Source organism: Sus scrofa, chromosome 7 (genome assembly GCF_054392235.1).
Source record: "Sus scrofa isolate SSC_HxYL_T2T_F1_AM1 chromosome 7, Sscrofa_HxYL_maternal_Yorkshire_Landrace_v2.0, whole genome shotgun sequence".
Lineage (NCBI taxonomy): Eukaryota > Metazoa > Chordata > Mammalia > Artiodactyla > Suidae > Sus > Sus scrofa.
Window position 1 is genome coordinate 68,026 of NC_139389.1, and position 15,571 is coordinate 83,596.

The window sequence follows — 15,571 nt, forward strand, 5'->3', positions numbered from 1 at the left end:
TCCTTAACATGCCATGCAAAGTCCCGGCCCCATTCCTCCTTCCCAGTGCTCCCTCCTGCCACACTGAGCTTCTCACTCTTTCCTGAACGCCAGCCCTTCCACTGCTTCCCAGATGCACGGGTCACCCTCACTGCCTGACTCGAAGCTCCTTCACAGCCAGCATCCACGGCCCTCCCCAGGGACGCTCTCCCCGGTTTCTTTGAGAAGGGCTGATTGTTCAGTCTTCAGTGTAGCCAAAGCCCTCTGACTGTATTTCTGTAATCATAATTAACATTATTGGGAGTGCCCGTCGTGGTGCAGCGGAAACAAATCTGACGGGAACCATGAGGTTGCAGGTTTTATCGCTGGCCTCGCTCAGTGGGTTAAGGATCCGGCATTGCTGTGGCTCTGGTGTAGGCCAGCAGCTACAGTTCTGATTAGACGCCTTAGCCTGGGAACCTCCATATGCCACAGGTGTTGCCCTAAAAAGACCAAAAAAAAAAAAAAAAAAAAAAAAAAGGACAAAAACAAAATGAAACAAAACAAAAAAAATTATTACTTTTCTATTTAATTTAATAGTTTCCCCACTTGACCTTTAAGCCTGTGTATACATTAAGTTCTTTTTTGGCTGAAAGTAATAGAAAAATCTGGCTTAAAGCACAAGGACATTTCTAGTTTACATAAGAAGTCCAGAGGTGGCCGGAGTCGAAGTGTTTCAGCCACTCAGTGATGCAGCTGAGGACCGGGTCCCCTCTGTCCTGCTGCTCTGCCATCCTTGGCGAGCCGTTCATCACTCAATGTGGAAAGATGGCAGCTGCCACATCATGTGCCTTCCCAACAGTCCCAAGCAGGAAGGGAAGGAAAGAACAAACGACTCTGCTCCTACGTTTCTCTCCTCCATCAGGAAGGAAAATGATTTTAAGGAGCCGCCAGCACACTTCCTCTTGGATATTGTTGGTCAACACTGGATGACAAGCTGTCTCCCAGGCCAGTCCCTGGCAAGGGGAATAAACTGCCGCCATGTTGGGGGCCATTCCCAGAGCTGTTGTTTGTTCTCTAAGCACAACTGGAGTTCTTTCAGGAAGGAAGATGGTTGGGACGGCTTGTGGGTGGGAACCTTTGACATGGAATAGATGTAGAATGTGTTCTCAGACAAGAGAAAGGCAGTCAAGATGCGAGGAAAGGAAGGAGGAAAGAAAGAAAGGAAAAAGGAAGCAAGCAATAAGCAAGAGTGGGAAAGGGGAGGAAGGAAACAAGCCCGAAAGAGTTAAACAAAAGTATGCAAGGTTCAAGCATGCAGAAATTTTAAAAATGATTTATGTTACACCTAGACCATGTCATCATGACTGACTATGGCTTAATAGTTTTTAAACTTTCTGAAGCAAGCAAATTTTCTGTCAAACAAATAAAATACTTATTTTTCTTGTGTTCATTCTATGGGTCAGTCTAAGACAAAGATAATCCAGCTTCCATCTGGAGGTGACTTGCACCACATACTTTTCCTGGTTTGCTCTTGGGAAAAATGCTCCTGCCTTTTAGAGTGAGGATAAGCCCTTTCTTCGGAGACTGGCAGGGAGACAAGACAGAATTAAACAACAAGCTTATGCAAATTTAATTTCTTTCAAAGGAGTAATTTCCCCTGCGCCCTCCATGCGTGATGTTCTCGATGAAGTCTCCCTTGGATTCTCTGGCAGTGTTGGTGGAATCTCAGCAGCCAGGCTCTGGAAAGGCTGACGAGCCTTCCTTCCATGGTGCCTGTGCAGCAGGAAGGCCAGGATGAGAGACACACATTAGAAGCTGTGCCCCAGAATGCAAGGCACAAAGGTGCTCCTCCCTGCGATGTCCGAAAGCAGAGAGGGGCTCAGCCAGGCAGTGAGGGTGACGTGCACACGCCTTTCTTGCCTCCCTGCTGCCGGGTGGATCCAAACCAGTTTCAATGGTTTCTAAACGAAACTCACCTGGTGTGTGTGTGGTTTGGCTTCATTCTTAAGGTTTAGGGCTTCCCAAGATCAAACTGAAACCCTTGAACTGGTGCCTCATAAGAGGCTGATCCTTATAAGATATATAATGTGTGCTTCAAACTCACATCACCTGAGACAGGTGGACTCTCACTGCCCAACAGGACCTGCCTCCCAGCCAATGACCCCTGGAATCCGGAGCTAAGACAGCCTCATGCGCAGTGCTGACACAGAATGAAGTGATCTTGGGAGTTTTCCTGAGGCACAGCACGTTAAGGATCCAGCGTGGTTACACTGCAGTGGCTTGGGTTTCATCTTTGGCCTGAGAACTTCCACATGCTACAAGTGCAGCCAAAAAAAAAAAAGGAAGAAGACAGCTCGGACCCCCAAACAAACTCCATTTACTCCTAACCCTGCCCCTTAAACTGATTTCCAATGCAAAGAGATATTGTAAATCCTTTAAATTTATACACAGATGGAATTGTTTCAACTAAATATACATATGTATTTAAATATACAATACAAATGTCCACACATTTTTAACTGTATGTGTATGTGGTTCTGAATCTTGCTTTTTCACTAATGATATATATGACTTGCAGAAATTTCCACATGATCGTATTTCGATCTGCCTCTTTCTGTTTAATAGGTAAAAATATTCCATGGCATATATGTGCTATAGTTTATCTAGTCCTTCATTCAGGAAATAGGAGGTTTCCTATCCACCCCCTCGCCCGGCTTTTTAGGACTGATAAACAATGTTGCGATAAACAGCCTTAGACATAGGTATCTATAGGCAGATAGACGACCACGATGATATAGATACACACAGACACAGACATACTTAAAAACACAAACCCACGGAGTATAGGGACTTGCCTGATAAATGATATATGAATTTTAAATTCGAGAGGAATTACCAACCAAAATTATTGTAGAAATTTACCCTCCCACCAGCACTGCAGGAGACTGCCAGGTAAACCTCACCCAAAATGGACTTTATCCCACTTTATTTGATGCCACTGTTAAATAGATGACTATTTATATTTCATTGTTATTTTGGTTTGCCTGTCTTTAATTATGAGTGTAACTGAAAAAAATCTCTCCCATGTTTGGTGGCTATTTACATTTTATTGACATGAACTGGTTGTTGACATACTATTTTTCTATAGAATTATTCAGTTTTTCTTACTGATGTGACCAAGCTCTTTGTGCAGTAAGGAAAGGAGCCCGTGGTCTTTCATATGTCATCAAATTTCCCCCGTATGTTGTTTAGCTTCAGTTTGTGTATTTTTTCTGTAAATTTTTTTTTAATTTACAAATTAATCAATTATTTTTCTTTATTATTTATGGCCTCTCTTTAAATCAACCATATTTTCTTAGAACTTACAGTTAAAACTAACTTTAATATACTGCACAGCCTGTAAAAGATGACTCATAATCTCAGGGACTCCTCGATGATGTCTCTGTGGTGGGTGGTGGGTGTAAGTGACCTTCTTTCAAGGATGACAGAGCCAAATGCCATCAGCTACTTGTCCTTCCCATTATTTGTAGGTGAAAAGATGACTTTTTGAGGACGCTGAAAGACAGTTAAATAATTATATGAACATTCATGGTAATAGGTGTTGAGTTTCCTAATTTTTTTAAATTGTGAAATTCCTGGGCTGTTACTCTCCTCAATAAAACTACAACTTATCTTATTCATTGGCAGTCTCATTTATTTTCATTTAATTAGAGTAATATTTCTTTTTTTTTTTTCTTTTGTCCTTTTTGGGGCTGCACCTGCGGCACATAGATGTTCCCAGGCTAGGGGTCTAATCAGAGCTATAGCTGCCGGCCTACGCCACAGCCACAGCAACACCAGATCTAAGCCATGTCTGCGACCTACACCACAGCTCATGGCAACACCAGATCCTTAACCCACTGAGTGAGGCCAGGGATCGAACCCGCAACCTCATGGCTCCTAGTCGGATGCATTTCCACTGCGCCACGACGGGAATTCCTAGAGTAATATTTCTTTCGCTGAAATACTTTGAAGGAGTGTTGTACAGGCTGTAGAGGAAATTGCAGCAAAAAAAAAAAAATTAAAGATATTTGGTTGGTGACCGTAGTTATTACATAATTAGAAAAACGTTAGCATGCTTTTTCAATAAAGAGAATTAAAAATATCTGGCCTGAATCCGAAAAATCCCATCACATGTTTTAAAGAACTGAAAGGTACCAGGAATTCTTTCAGCTGAAAGTAACAGAAAACAGGAGTAACAACAGAGTATTTGTTAGTTTGCCAGGGCTGCCATAGCAAAGTATCACAGGCTCAATGGCTTAAACAGCAGAGATTTATTCCCTCACAGTTCTGGAGGCTGGGAGTCCAAGATCAAGGTGATAGCAGGGCTGGTTCCTCTGAGTCCTCTCTCCCTCAGCTGGCCCATGGTCATCCTCTTGCTGTCTTTTCACGTGGTCCTCCCTCTGTGCTTAAGCATCCCTGGGGTCTCTTCCCAGAGGACACTGGTCACATTGTGTTATGACCTACTTTGATGGTGTCATTTTATTTTAACCACCTCTTTAAAGACCTGTCTCCAAACACAGATACACTCTGAGGTACTGGAGGTCAAGCCTTCACCAAGCGAACTTTGTAGGGACACAGTTCAGCTCATAAAAGTATTTAATCATCAAACGACACGAAGTGCAGAGCTAGGGAGCCCAAGGGCTGGTGCGGGAGCACGCCAGTGTTGGAGGCAGTGCCATCCTTCCCTCATCGTTGCAAGACAGCTCCTGCAGCCCCAGGCTCTGGATGTGCAGAGAAAGAAGAAACAAGGAAGCTGCTGCCTGTGTCTTCTGCTCCTTCCAAATGTTAAGAGCTACGATGGCAGCTTCCTGCGGGGCTTCCGCTTCCGCTTCTCCGGCCAGGACTGTACTGCGTAGGCCACTCCTGCATGCCAGAGATGCTGAGTATGCTCACACACGGGTCTACGTGGGACCTGGGAAAGGGAGGTGGAGGACGGGGCTTGGGCAACTCACCGGTGGCTGCCATCAGATTCTTCTCTGCTTCTCTTTCTTTTTGTGTATATCGCGTGGTTCTGGTGCCTTTCCAGAATGGGGCAGGTCATGCTAAAGATTGCTATGGTAGATACATATCCTACATCCAATGGGAGATTTTTCTTCAATTGCTCTCCCCAATGCGGCATCATTTTTTTCCATTTACTTTTCTGTAATTTCAATCCTTATGTAACGAAGATGTATTCATTTTACTTTTTAAAGGAACAATAGATTGTGAAAATTAAATAACGATAGTGTAGAAATTGAACTCCTGTTGTGTAAACAGAGAAGATTTCATTCTTCTATTCTATTCTTTTCCACACTGAGCCCAGGGAAGGCTAAAGGGAATTTAAACTTGGGGCTTCTTCCAAAATCCTGATCGGTGAACATAAATATTTTACCATTCAAAGAAGAAAAGGGAAGGGAAGGAAAGGAAAGGGTTTAGAGACTCCTTGGGTGACTTGATTTTCCTTTACCTGCTATACTCTCTCTCTCTCTCTCAGTCTCATTTTTCATTTTTCTTCAGATATCACGAAGCAGAAAAGAAACTTATCTCACATAGACTCATCCAAGACGAGGAACCCACCCACACACTGAAGGCCATAGGGGAATGTGATTAATCATTTCCCAGAGAGAAACCTCTCTCTTGGGAGAGCCAAGAGAGAGGAGGTTGAATTCTTTGCTCACTTGAGATTTACAAAATAAAATTTGAGAATTGGGGTTTGTAAGACCAAGAGGAGCAGAGAAATAATAAAAGAACAGCCACATAGGATATCCCACCAAGCTGTGTCTTTCACAACCTCTCTGCTCTCCTTTCATGAGCCTGGAAACACAGGTCTCTGGGGAATCTCATCTGGAATGATGGCAGGGAAAAAAGAGGGTTCTAGGAAAAACTGCTACACTCACTGAAGTGTCTCACATTTCCGACCTCAAACTTGCGTGGACAATAAATGGAACTTCCTATAACCCTCCTCCCCAACTCCAAGATTGTGTTAACAAAAGCCAAGCTCTCTTTCGACAGCCCTGCCTACCTCTGGACCACTCAGGTATGCAGGTGGTCTCTCTACTGCTGGCTGCTGATGCTACACCTGGCGCCCAGAGACCTGAAGAGCTTCCCTGGGCCATCTTCCTAGATGCACCATTTCTACTTTCACTTTATAGGTAATTCTGTCCTACCTTGTGGTGGTTCCCCTGACCCCCATTAACACTGTTCCACAAAGGCGTCATTGGAAAGAATTTTGTGACAAAAAATGCAGTGAAAACTCTACACTCATGGTGCTCTTTGATCCTATAAAGAGAAGGACACCTCCTAAGTTGCTGCCAGCTTATTTGATTTTTTGTCCTCTTTCATGTTGCTTCAGGACTCCAAAGTATCAACTAAAAATAAGAGTCTCACACAGAACAAAAGTAAAAATGCCACTTCTGCCTATAATATTGATGCACCCTCCCCCCCCCACACACATCACTCCTCAATGTTGGACATGCTGCAGGACCATGCATGTCACATTCACTAATGGCAGAAACAGAAATGCCATACAGTCCTCATGTTGAATAATTTGGCAGTAGGCATTAAAAAATCTTATGCTTCTGAACACCCATTAATTCTACTTGGAAAAATTTTAATTATATGTTAAAAATGATACACATACTCAAAAATGTGTGTACACAATATTAAACTATTGCTTAAATAGTGAATAATTTCAAACCATTTTAAAAGTCCAAAAATGGACTCATTAAATATTTTAGGGTATTTTCATACAATGGAGCCATACAGCCATTAAAATTTGTTGAAGATGAATGTTTAACAACATTAAAAAATGTCAAGGATATGTTGGAAAATTCATACTACAAAATAAGATTATAGTATTTTTTGTAAAAACTTATACCATGTATATAAATAAAACAAAGACCAGAAAATAACCCTAAAAGCTGTAATGTTATCATTAGCATTCCTAGATTATGGGCAATTTAAAAGTTTTTCTTTTTCTAGAATGCTTACTATATATTTTCTGTATTTATATTATTTATATTTAAAAGAAATTCACTGGATGATCAGTGACAAAATACCTTTTAACATTTTGTTTTCTCCATCAAAATGTTCTCTCCAACATAAAGCCCAAAAGAAAGCAGTGCAATGCTCAATTCTACAGGCTTTACTCAAGCTTGAAGAAGAAACTTCACAGAAATGAAAACCATGTATGTTTCACACACCTGTTGTAAACCAGAGGCTAAAGATAACAAGATAACAGCTCCTGCTGTATTCAAAATAAATTCACAAAAAACAAAAACAACCTCCTCAAAAAAAAAAAAAAAAAACTAACGAAACCCAGCACCATATACCACAAACTATTTCAGTGAGCATTAAATTCCTTTTCCAGTTGATTGTCCAATTCCTCCCCATCACTATTCTTGTAAAATGAATCACTAGATTCATGATCACTCAAGCCAGACAACTTCTACTGATCATTGGTGATACTGAAATCCAAGAATACAGAAATTACGCAAACCTGAGACCAAACCTGCAAAGGACAACAGAGAGGATGTCCTAACACAGGGCACTGCATGTCTAAAGAAGAGGTATTTGAATACATTTACTGTATATGTTTATATACATCATAAAGAATCTTAAAGAAAAAAAAACATGGTTGTAAAGTCTTTTAGTAAATTAAGAGGCAATTCTTACTATATATCATTACATTAATATTAATAAGCTTTTAATTTGGGGACAACTACATTTCACAGAAATAAAAAAAAATCATCTGGTGTTGAAAATGGAAACAACTGATGAAATGATATATTTATTTGACCTGAGTGGGCACTATCCTTGCTCTCTCCCTCTGCACACTCCAGAGCACCAGTATCTCCCAGAGAGGCGATTCTATACTGGTGCCCCAGTTTTTACGTCTGATGCCTCACTTTTTACTGCTGCTGCCTAGAAGACACCTGTCCAGCCACCCCACACCTTGCTCTAGAGGTCAGGGGGGGCTTAAGTTTCTGGGTTGCATGAGACTGTAATAATTGAATGGACAGTTCTTGGCAGACTACTGCTCCCAGGGCACTGCACCGACAGCAGGCTGAAACACATCTCAGTCTTTCCAAGAAAGAGGCCTATTTGCTTGTCCAGAATCTTTGGCCTGATGGGCAGGCTTCCGCTTTGCCACACTTACAGTGGCCTACAGAGCTGCTCCCAGGGAACGGAGGCTGGTGGAGGCAGTCTTCGTGCTCTGCTTCTGCCTTGCCCCAGATCACGAGTACCTTACAGAAAAGAGCCTAGACCATTCTTTGGCACCTTGATTTTTGTGGTTACTGCCAAGGAACATTTCTACATCTCCTGATTCTGGTGACCAGCAGGGTTTATGCTTGAGGTGCCACAGGACTGTAACCAACAGCAAAAGATTTCTTAAACAACAACCATACCCAGAGCACAGCACGAGGCAACAGACCCAGGAGCTCAGTCTTTCCGAAAAGAGACCTATTTGCTAATCATCATAGCTGTAGCCTGACGGGCTTCTAATTAAACACACAACTAAGGGCTGACTATAAACCTCTCCTGAGACCTCAGAGAGTGGACACTGTCTTCAAGATCTCCCTCTGCTACCTGCCAAAGGGCCAGAATTTCTCAGAGGGAAGCTCTTAAACATGTCTGGTGCCCTAGTTTTTATGTCTAGTACCCTGTTTTTTGCAGCTGCCATTCAGGAGATGCCCCTTGATTGTCTCACTCTGGGGGCTGCAGGGCTTGCGTTCTTGTGTCCCATGGGACTGTGAGGTGAATAGGGATGGTTCTCAGGAGCTGTACTCCCAGGGCACTGCACAGAGAGCAAACTGAAACACCATCCCAGGCTTTCAGTGAAAGATGCCTAATTTCTTGCCCTGGAGCTTCAGCCTTAGGGGCAGACTTCCTGTCTGGTACATCTAGAGGCATTTGGGGTGCTCTCAGGGAACACAGGCTGGAGGGTGCCATCTTTTTGCCCTTCCCCGCCTCCCTGTAGCTCACCAGTAACTCCCAGAAAGGAGACTGTACACTCATCTGGAGCCCCAGTTTTTGCAATTGCTCCCCATGGGACAACTCCAGAACAGCTGGCTCTGGGGGCCAGCAGAGCTTGCACTTGTGGTTCCACAGGACTATATATATTTGCCTTCTTTAAAAGCTGATGGCTCTGGGTCTGGCTTCCAATCAGCCTAAATCTAAGTGCTGACTGAGATCCTCCCCTTTGGGACACTGCCTGGTCTTGGCGTACCTTCAACTGCTGGAAGTTATTAAAACATAAAACAGGTTGTTTGGACAATCACAAAGGCTTGATAGACATCTAAAGGCATGACTGAATGATAAGGTTCTCTGACATAAGGCCAACCCTTCAAGACTGGGAGAAGTGGCTGTTTCATCTAATGTATTGAAACTAACACAGAGTCAAGCAAAATAAAGAAACAGAGGAATATATCCCAAGTGAAAGAACAAGATAAAATCTTAGAAAAACACCCCAGTGAAACATAGATAGGTAATTTATTTGATAAAGAATTCAAAGTAATGGTCATAAAATATTTCACCGAATTTGGGAGGAGAATGGATGAACACAGTGAAAACTTTAACAAAGAGAAAACATAAGGAAGTTACAAATAGAAGTCGCAGAACTGAAGAATACAATAATTAAATGAAAAAATACACTAGATGGGTTCAACAACAGAATAGTGAAGTAGAAGAAAGGACCAGTGAACTGAAATATAGGGTAAAGAAACTCACCCAGAGCAGTAAAAAGAAAAAGGAAACACCCTGAAGATAGTTGAAAGGACTTACGGAACGATATCAAGCAGACTAACGTTTGCATTACAGAAGTATCCGAATGAGAGGAGGAAGAAAGGGGCAGAAAATTTCTCTAAAGAACTAATGGTTGACAGCTTTCCTAACCTGGGGAAAGAAGCAGAAATCCAGATCCAGGAAGCTCAGACAGTCCCAAAAAAGATGAACTCAAAGAGATCCAAGACACATTAATAATTAAAAATGTTAAAAACTGAGGCTCTGAGAAACGAAGTGGTCCATACTTCAAGGTTAAGCAACCAGTTAATATCAGAGCCAGGGTCAGAAGCTAAGTCTTCTCATTTCTAAGCAGAGGAGTTCTCACCTCCACCACACTCTCCTACATCACATTTCAGAACAGTGGCACAACTTCTACTCCCTAGAAATGCTTCCCTCTACACTGCTTGGTGCTTGAGGGTCTTGACTTACCTCTGCTGCCCAGAAGAGGAAGTGGAGTGGCTCGGGGCACAAACACACTGCAGGCCAGGGTTGGAGAGTGCTGAGGAGTCTAGTGGGGATAACTTCCCTATACCTTGAGTTACCACTGTCATCATTTCAGCACCTCTGCACTCATTGCTGTGGACAACATTATGAAAAATGGCTTACAACTGTTTGTCATTTTTAAATCCATCTGTTGACGTCCCCTTGTAGATTCTTCAGGACCATTTTCCTATTTCTCTGTGGCCTTAGACCAGGAATTTTTAAAATAATATTAGAGACAGATACGTTATTCTTGTGCTTGGAACAAGTTCCAGAGACTGTATTTTCCAGAGCAGGGAATCAGGAGGGTTGATTTGGCCTAATTGGAGGTAGAGGAACATTATTAGGAGCTGGGATTGGGTTCAGAGCAAGCACGGACGTCCTTGGAGATGCAGCTAAAGGCACTACTAACTTTGTGGCTCCCTTATATACAGGATTTTTAAAAATTACTTTATGGTTATATTGACATAATGACAAAATTCATGTTGGATTTATCATTATAAACTCAGTATTATCACGTTTATTATTTCTTTTACATTTAGAAAAGTAAAATTAACTATTTTTGAGGATCCTGAAAGTAGCATGGATTCCAGGCCCTGTGCCTCCCATGCTTGGTGGAGTTGGCTCTTGTCAGAATTAGATGGGCTGAGGCAAGTCGTGAGTTCCCCAAACCCCTATTTCCTTTTTTCTAAAAGGGGGACCATCAGTGTTCTGCCCATAACTGCTGGGAGGACACAGGAGATAACGCATGGAAAAGGGGTAGCTCCCCCATCCCTCCACTTCCCTCCCTTTCCTGGCCAACTAAGCTTCAGCATTTGTCCTGGATGTCTTCTTTATGAAATTACAGGCAAACCACTGGTTAATGGCATGGCTATTAGCAGAATCCAGTTTTCCTAGACAACAGGGCATTCTTCTCCCTCTGCTGTTGTCAGCATATTTAGAACATCACAAAAACCTTCCTCTGATGGTGTCCACTTCACCCCAAGGGATCCGTATATCCCCATTTTGCACTATCACAAGCTAACTTCCCATCCAGAATAATTCACCTTGAGCATCTTTTAAAAAAAAAAAGATTAGCTAAAAAACAGAGTTGCCCTAACCATTGGAAACGGAGGAGGAATAGACATCCAATCAATGGTTAAAATAACCAAGACTGGTGCATATTCTATAGTATCCCGAACTCCACCTTGTTCAGCTATTCATTTGTCAGGAATAATTGTGAAAGATTTAAAGTGGGGGGATAAAATGGGTGAGTATATGGTGCAAATGATTCTTGTTCATACCAATGCAAATTAATTGTGCCGCTGCTGGAAAACAATTGATCATTGCCTTGTGGAAGAAGGAAGAGTTTTAAGGCCATTTGCAAATTCATTTCAGAGTTGCTTAATCCTCCCTATACGTATACTGGTTCTTAGAATTCCCCATTGAACTGGTTGTAACATCTTACTGGTTTCCCTATTTAATTAGTGAATCCAATAAAATCTTTGACGTGTGCTCATTTTATATTCGTATGAGAGTCTGACTTTACCTTTTTTTGTGAGATTATTCTTGGACACCTTTCATTACAAATGGTGTGATAACTCTTGTCTCCTTTCTACAACCTCATCATCTTCTGACAAAGCCTGAGACAAGGTCTTTAAGTCAGAGGCCCATGATAGGCCTAGATTATCTGATAGAAGAAAAGGATATAAGATAAGATAAATGCTATATGATGAACAACCTCGCTATGAGAAATCTGGAAACAGAATCTCTTGCTTACTGGTTTGAGTTAATCAGATGTGCATACTCTCCTTTGATAAATTTTAAATGTGTGTGTTGTGTTAGGCTGAATTATATGAAAGTTCTATCTAATAGGTTAAAATGATCAAATATTAGCACATTCAAGTCATTCAATCTAGTCTAATACACACGCACATATATGTACACACACACACACACATTTATACAAAGTAAGATCCTAAATGATAAGGAGATTTTCTGGGCTAATTTAGTGAAAAACAGAGAACCACATTTCTTCGTATTTCTCTGGTTTTTTACATTCACATTTCTGAAACTTTCTATGAAATGTCAAGAGGAGAGGCCATGCAGTATTGTAAGAAACATTTCATTCAGGAATTTGAAGACTTTTGAGTCTAACTCTTGCTCTAAAAAGTGTTCATTCCATTGGTAAACATCACCTTAGAAAATTTTTCTTTGAGGCTGAAAGAGCTTTCAGTTTCTCTGGAGTACCATTCTTAAAAATTGTTTTATTAAAGTACAGTTGATTTACAATGTTGTGCCAATTTCTGCTGTACAGCAAAGTTACCCAGCCATGCACATATGTATTCTTTTTCTCACATTATCCTCCGTCATGTTCTATCCCAGGAGATTGGATATAGTTCCCTGTGCTATAGAGCAGAACCTCATTGCTTATCCATTCTAAAGGCAAAAGTTGCATCTACTAAGCCCAAACTTCCCGTCCATCCCACTCCCTTCCCCCTTCCCCTTGGCAGCCACAAGTCTATTCTGTATGTCTGTGAATCTGTTTCTGTTCTGCAGATAAGTTCATTTGTGCCATATTTTAGATTCCACACAGAAGTGATATCATATAATATTTGTCTTTCTAACTTACTTCATTTAGTATGAGAATATCTAGTTGCATCCATGTTGCTGCAAATGGCTTTATTTCATTCTTATTTATGGCTGAGTAGTGTTCCACTGAATGGATCAAGAAGATGTGGTACTACTGTAGCTGAAAACCAGCCTCTGTACACCAGCATCAAATAAGACTTGGAGGCAAGAGTTTGGGGTGAAGTAGAGAGGACAACTTTATTGCTTTGCCAGGCAAAGGAGGCCACAGCAGGCTAATGCCCTAAAAACAGTGTCCTCTCTTGAGAGGGGATAGCAAGGGATTTTTATAGGTTTAGCTTGGAAGACAAAAGGGCTGTTGATAGGGATCAAGGTGCCTGTATTCTTCTCCCTCCAAAGACCACCTCAGAATCATCAAGGCTCAAGTCATGTGTCCAGTGATGGTTTCTGGTGGTCTTTGGGGTTATCTCGCCTTGACCTTCTCTCTGCAGAGAAGATGGCTCATGGAAGGAATGGGGACTTAGGGAGTGTCTCAAAGGAAAAGAAAACACTAGGCATACAATATAACCTTAACTAGAAAGTAATCATTAGTAAAAGAAAGCAATTAAGCAAGGAGGAAATCATTTGTGAAAGGCTAGTTTGAGTAAGTTAGTGGGTCAAGGCAAGTCCTAGCATAATGGAGACTGTTTCAACTAGTTTGTAGCTGTATCAGTATTTCCTCATTTTCAAATCTTGAGGCCTGGGAGGCTAAAGGCTTAAATGAAAAGGTTTTTGCTTGAAAACACAAGGACATAGGCTTGTACGCAGTTCAGTACACATACACCATGGAGTACCACTTTGACGATCTGTTTTTCCTGACAATCTGGAATGAACAGGAAGTAAACAAGTAAGTTGAGTTGAAGCTTGAAATTCTCTGTTTTACTTATGGTTGGTTTGTTTCAGGTTTTGAAGGAAAAAAAAATTCTTGATATGAACTTTTTTTCTCTGACTGATCTCTTTCTACCAAGGCAGGAAACACAAAACCTAAGATTCCTTTTCACCGGGCTTCAAATGATTCTGAGTTTGGCTCTCTTATATTTCCATTTTACAGAACACACTCCCCCACAGAAACCCACACTCTCCCACGTCCAGCATGGTGAGTGGTCCATTCATGAGGATCGTGACTCAGGCACAGGGGGAGGACAAGGCCCTCCTCAGAGTCCCACACGTGCTCTTGGTTCCAGTTGTGGCAAAGATTTGCACTGAGTCATCTCATGTTCTCATCTCGAGCTTGGCGATGCATGTGATCTTCAAGCACAGGCTTTAGGAGAAGGACCGGGATGAAGGAGAGACAAAAAAGGAAAAGGGCTCTCACTTTTTTATGTAATAGCTTAATTGAGATATCATTCATACACCATTAAGATTCAACCTTTTAAACTACTAGATTCAGTGATTTTCGTACATTCAAAGGGTTGTATAGTCATCGCCATTATCTAATTTAGGACATTTTAATTCACAACCCCCCCAAAAAAACCTCTCTTACTCATTAGTAGTCATCCCCTATTTCCCCTCCCTCAGCCCCTGGTAAAACCACTAATCTACTTTCTACACCTATGGACTTGCCTATTCTATATATTTTATATAAATGACTCACACAGTATGGGGTCTTTTTTGTCTGCCTTCTTTCACTGACCATGTGTTCAAGGTTCATCCATGTCGTAGCATGTGTCAGCCCTTCATTCTTGTTATGGCTCAATAATATTTCGTTGTAGGAATATATCACATTCTGTTTATCGGTTTGTCAATTGATGGATATTTGAATTGCTTCCACTCTTGGATATTATGAAAAATGCTACCACCTTGAACATTCATGTACAAGTTTTTATGTAGACATATGTTTTCATTTCTCTTGAGTGTATGTCTAGAAGTGGATCCGGTGTTGCTGTGAGCTGTGGTGTAGGTCGCAGACATGGCTTAGATCTGGCATTGCTGTGGCTCTGGTATAGGCCGGCAGCAACAGCTCCGATTAGACCCCTAGCTTGAGAACCTCCATATGCCGCAGGTGTAGCCCTAAAAAGACAAAAGACAAAAAAAAGGGGGGGTTATTTTTTCTTTATTATTACATTTAAAAAGTTCTATATTTATTCTGAATACAAGTCCCATATAAGACATATGATTTGCAAATATTTTTCCATTATGTGGGTTGTCTTTCCACTTTCTTGATGATGTTTTTCGCAAAACAAAAGTTTTAAAATTTGATCAAGTACACTGTATCTATTTGTTTTGTCACTTGTAATTTGGTCTTGTACCTAGGAAGGCAAGGTTACAAAACTGTATTCCTATAATTAGTTCTAAGAGGGTTAGAGTTTTAGCCCTTACATTAAGGTTTATGACCTACGTGGAGCTAACATTTGTGTGTATAAGGAAGGAGACCAGCTTCATTCTTCAGTGTGTGGACGGCCAGTTCTCCCAACACCATTTGTTGAAAAGATTTCCCCATTAAATTGTCTTGGCACCCTTGCCAAAAGTCAGTTGACCACAAGTGTGGGGGTTGATTTCTGGAGTCAAAAGTCTTTCCATTGATCTGCATGTCCATCTTTGGCCAGTACAACACTAACTTGCTTTCTGCTGCTTTGTAGTAGACTTTTGATATCAGGAAGGATGAGATCCTCCTTCAACTTCATTCTTATTTTACAAGATTGCTCTGGCTCTTCTCTGTCCCTTGATTTCCATATGAGTTTTCTGCCCAAGAAAAGGGGGACAGGCCAGCTGGGACAAT

At 41.4% G+C, this 15,571-nt stretch overlaps 1 long non-coding RNA gene across 9 annotated transcripts in view; it reads right to left on the reverse strand.

Annotated features, from left to right (window-relative positions):
* Positions 1-534: 534 nt before the first annotated feature.
* LOC106508466 (uncharacterized) overlaps positions 535-15,571 on the reverse strand; it is a 36,754-nt gene continuing 21,717 nt past the window's right edge. For 7 of the 9 annotated variants that reach the window (XR_002346219.2, XR_002346218.2, XR_014809139.1 and 4 more), the window contains one exon: positions 12,472-14,113. This is a non-coding gene — a long non-coding RNA (uncharacterized LOC106508466). Of the gene's footprint in view, positions 1,735-3,390; positions 3,517-12,471; positions 14,114-15,571 lie in introns of those variants that run through there. The other 2 variants (XR_014809143.1, XR_014809141.1) reach the window with 2 other exon arrangements.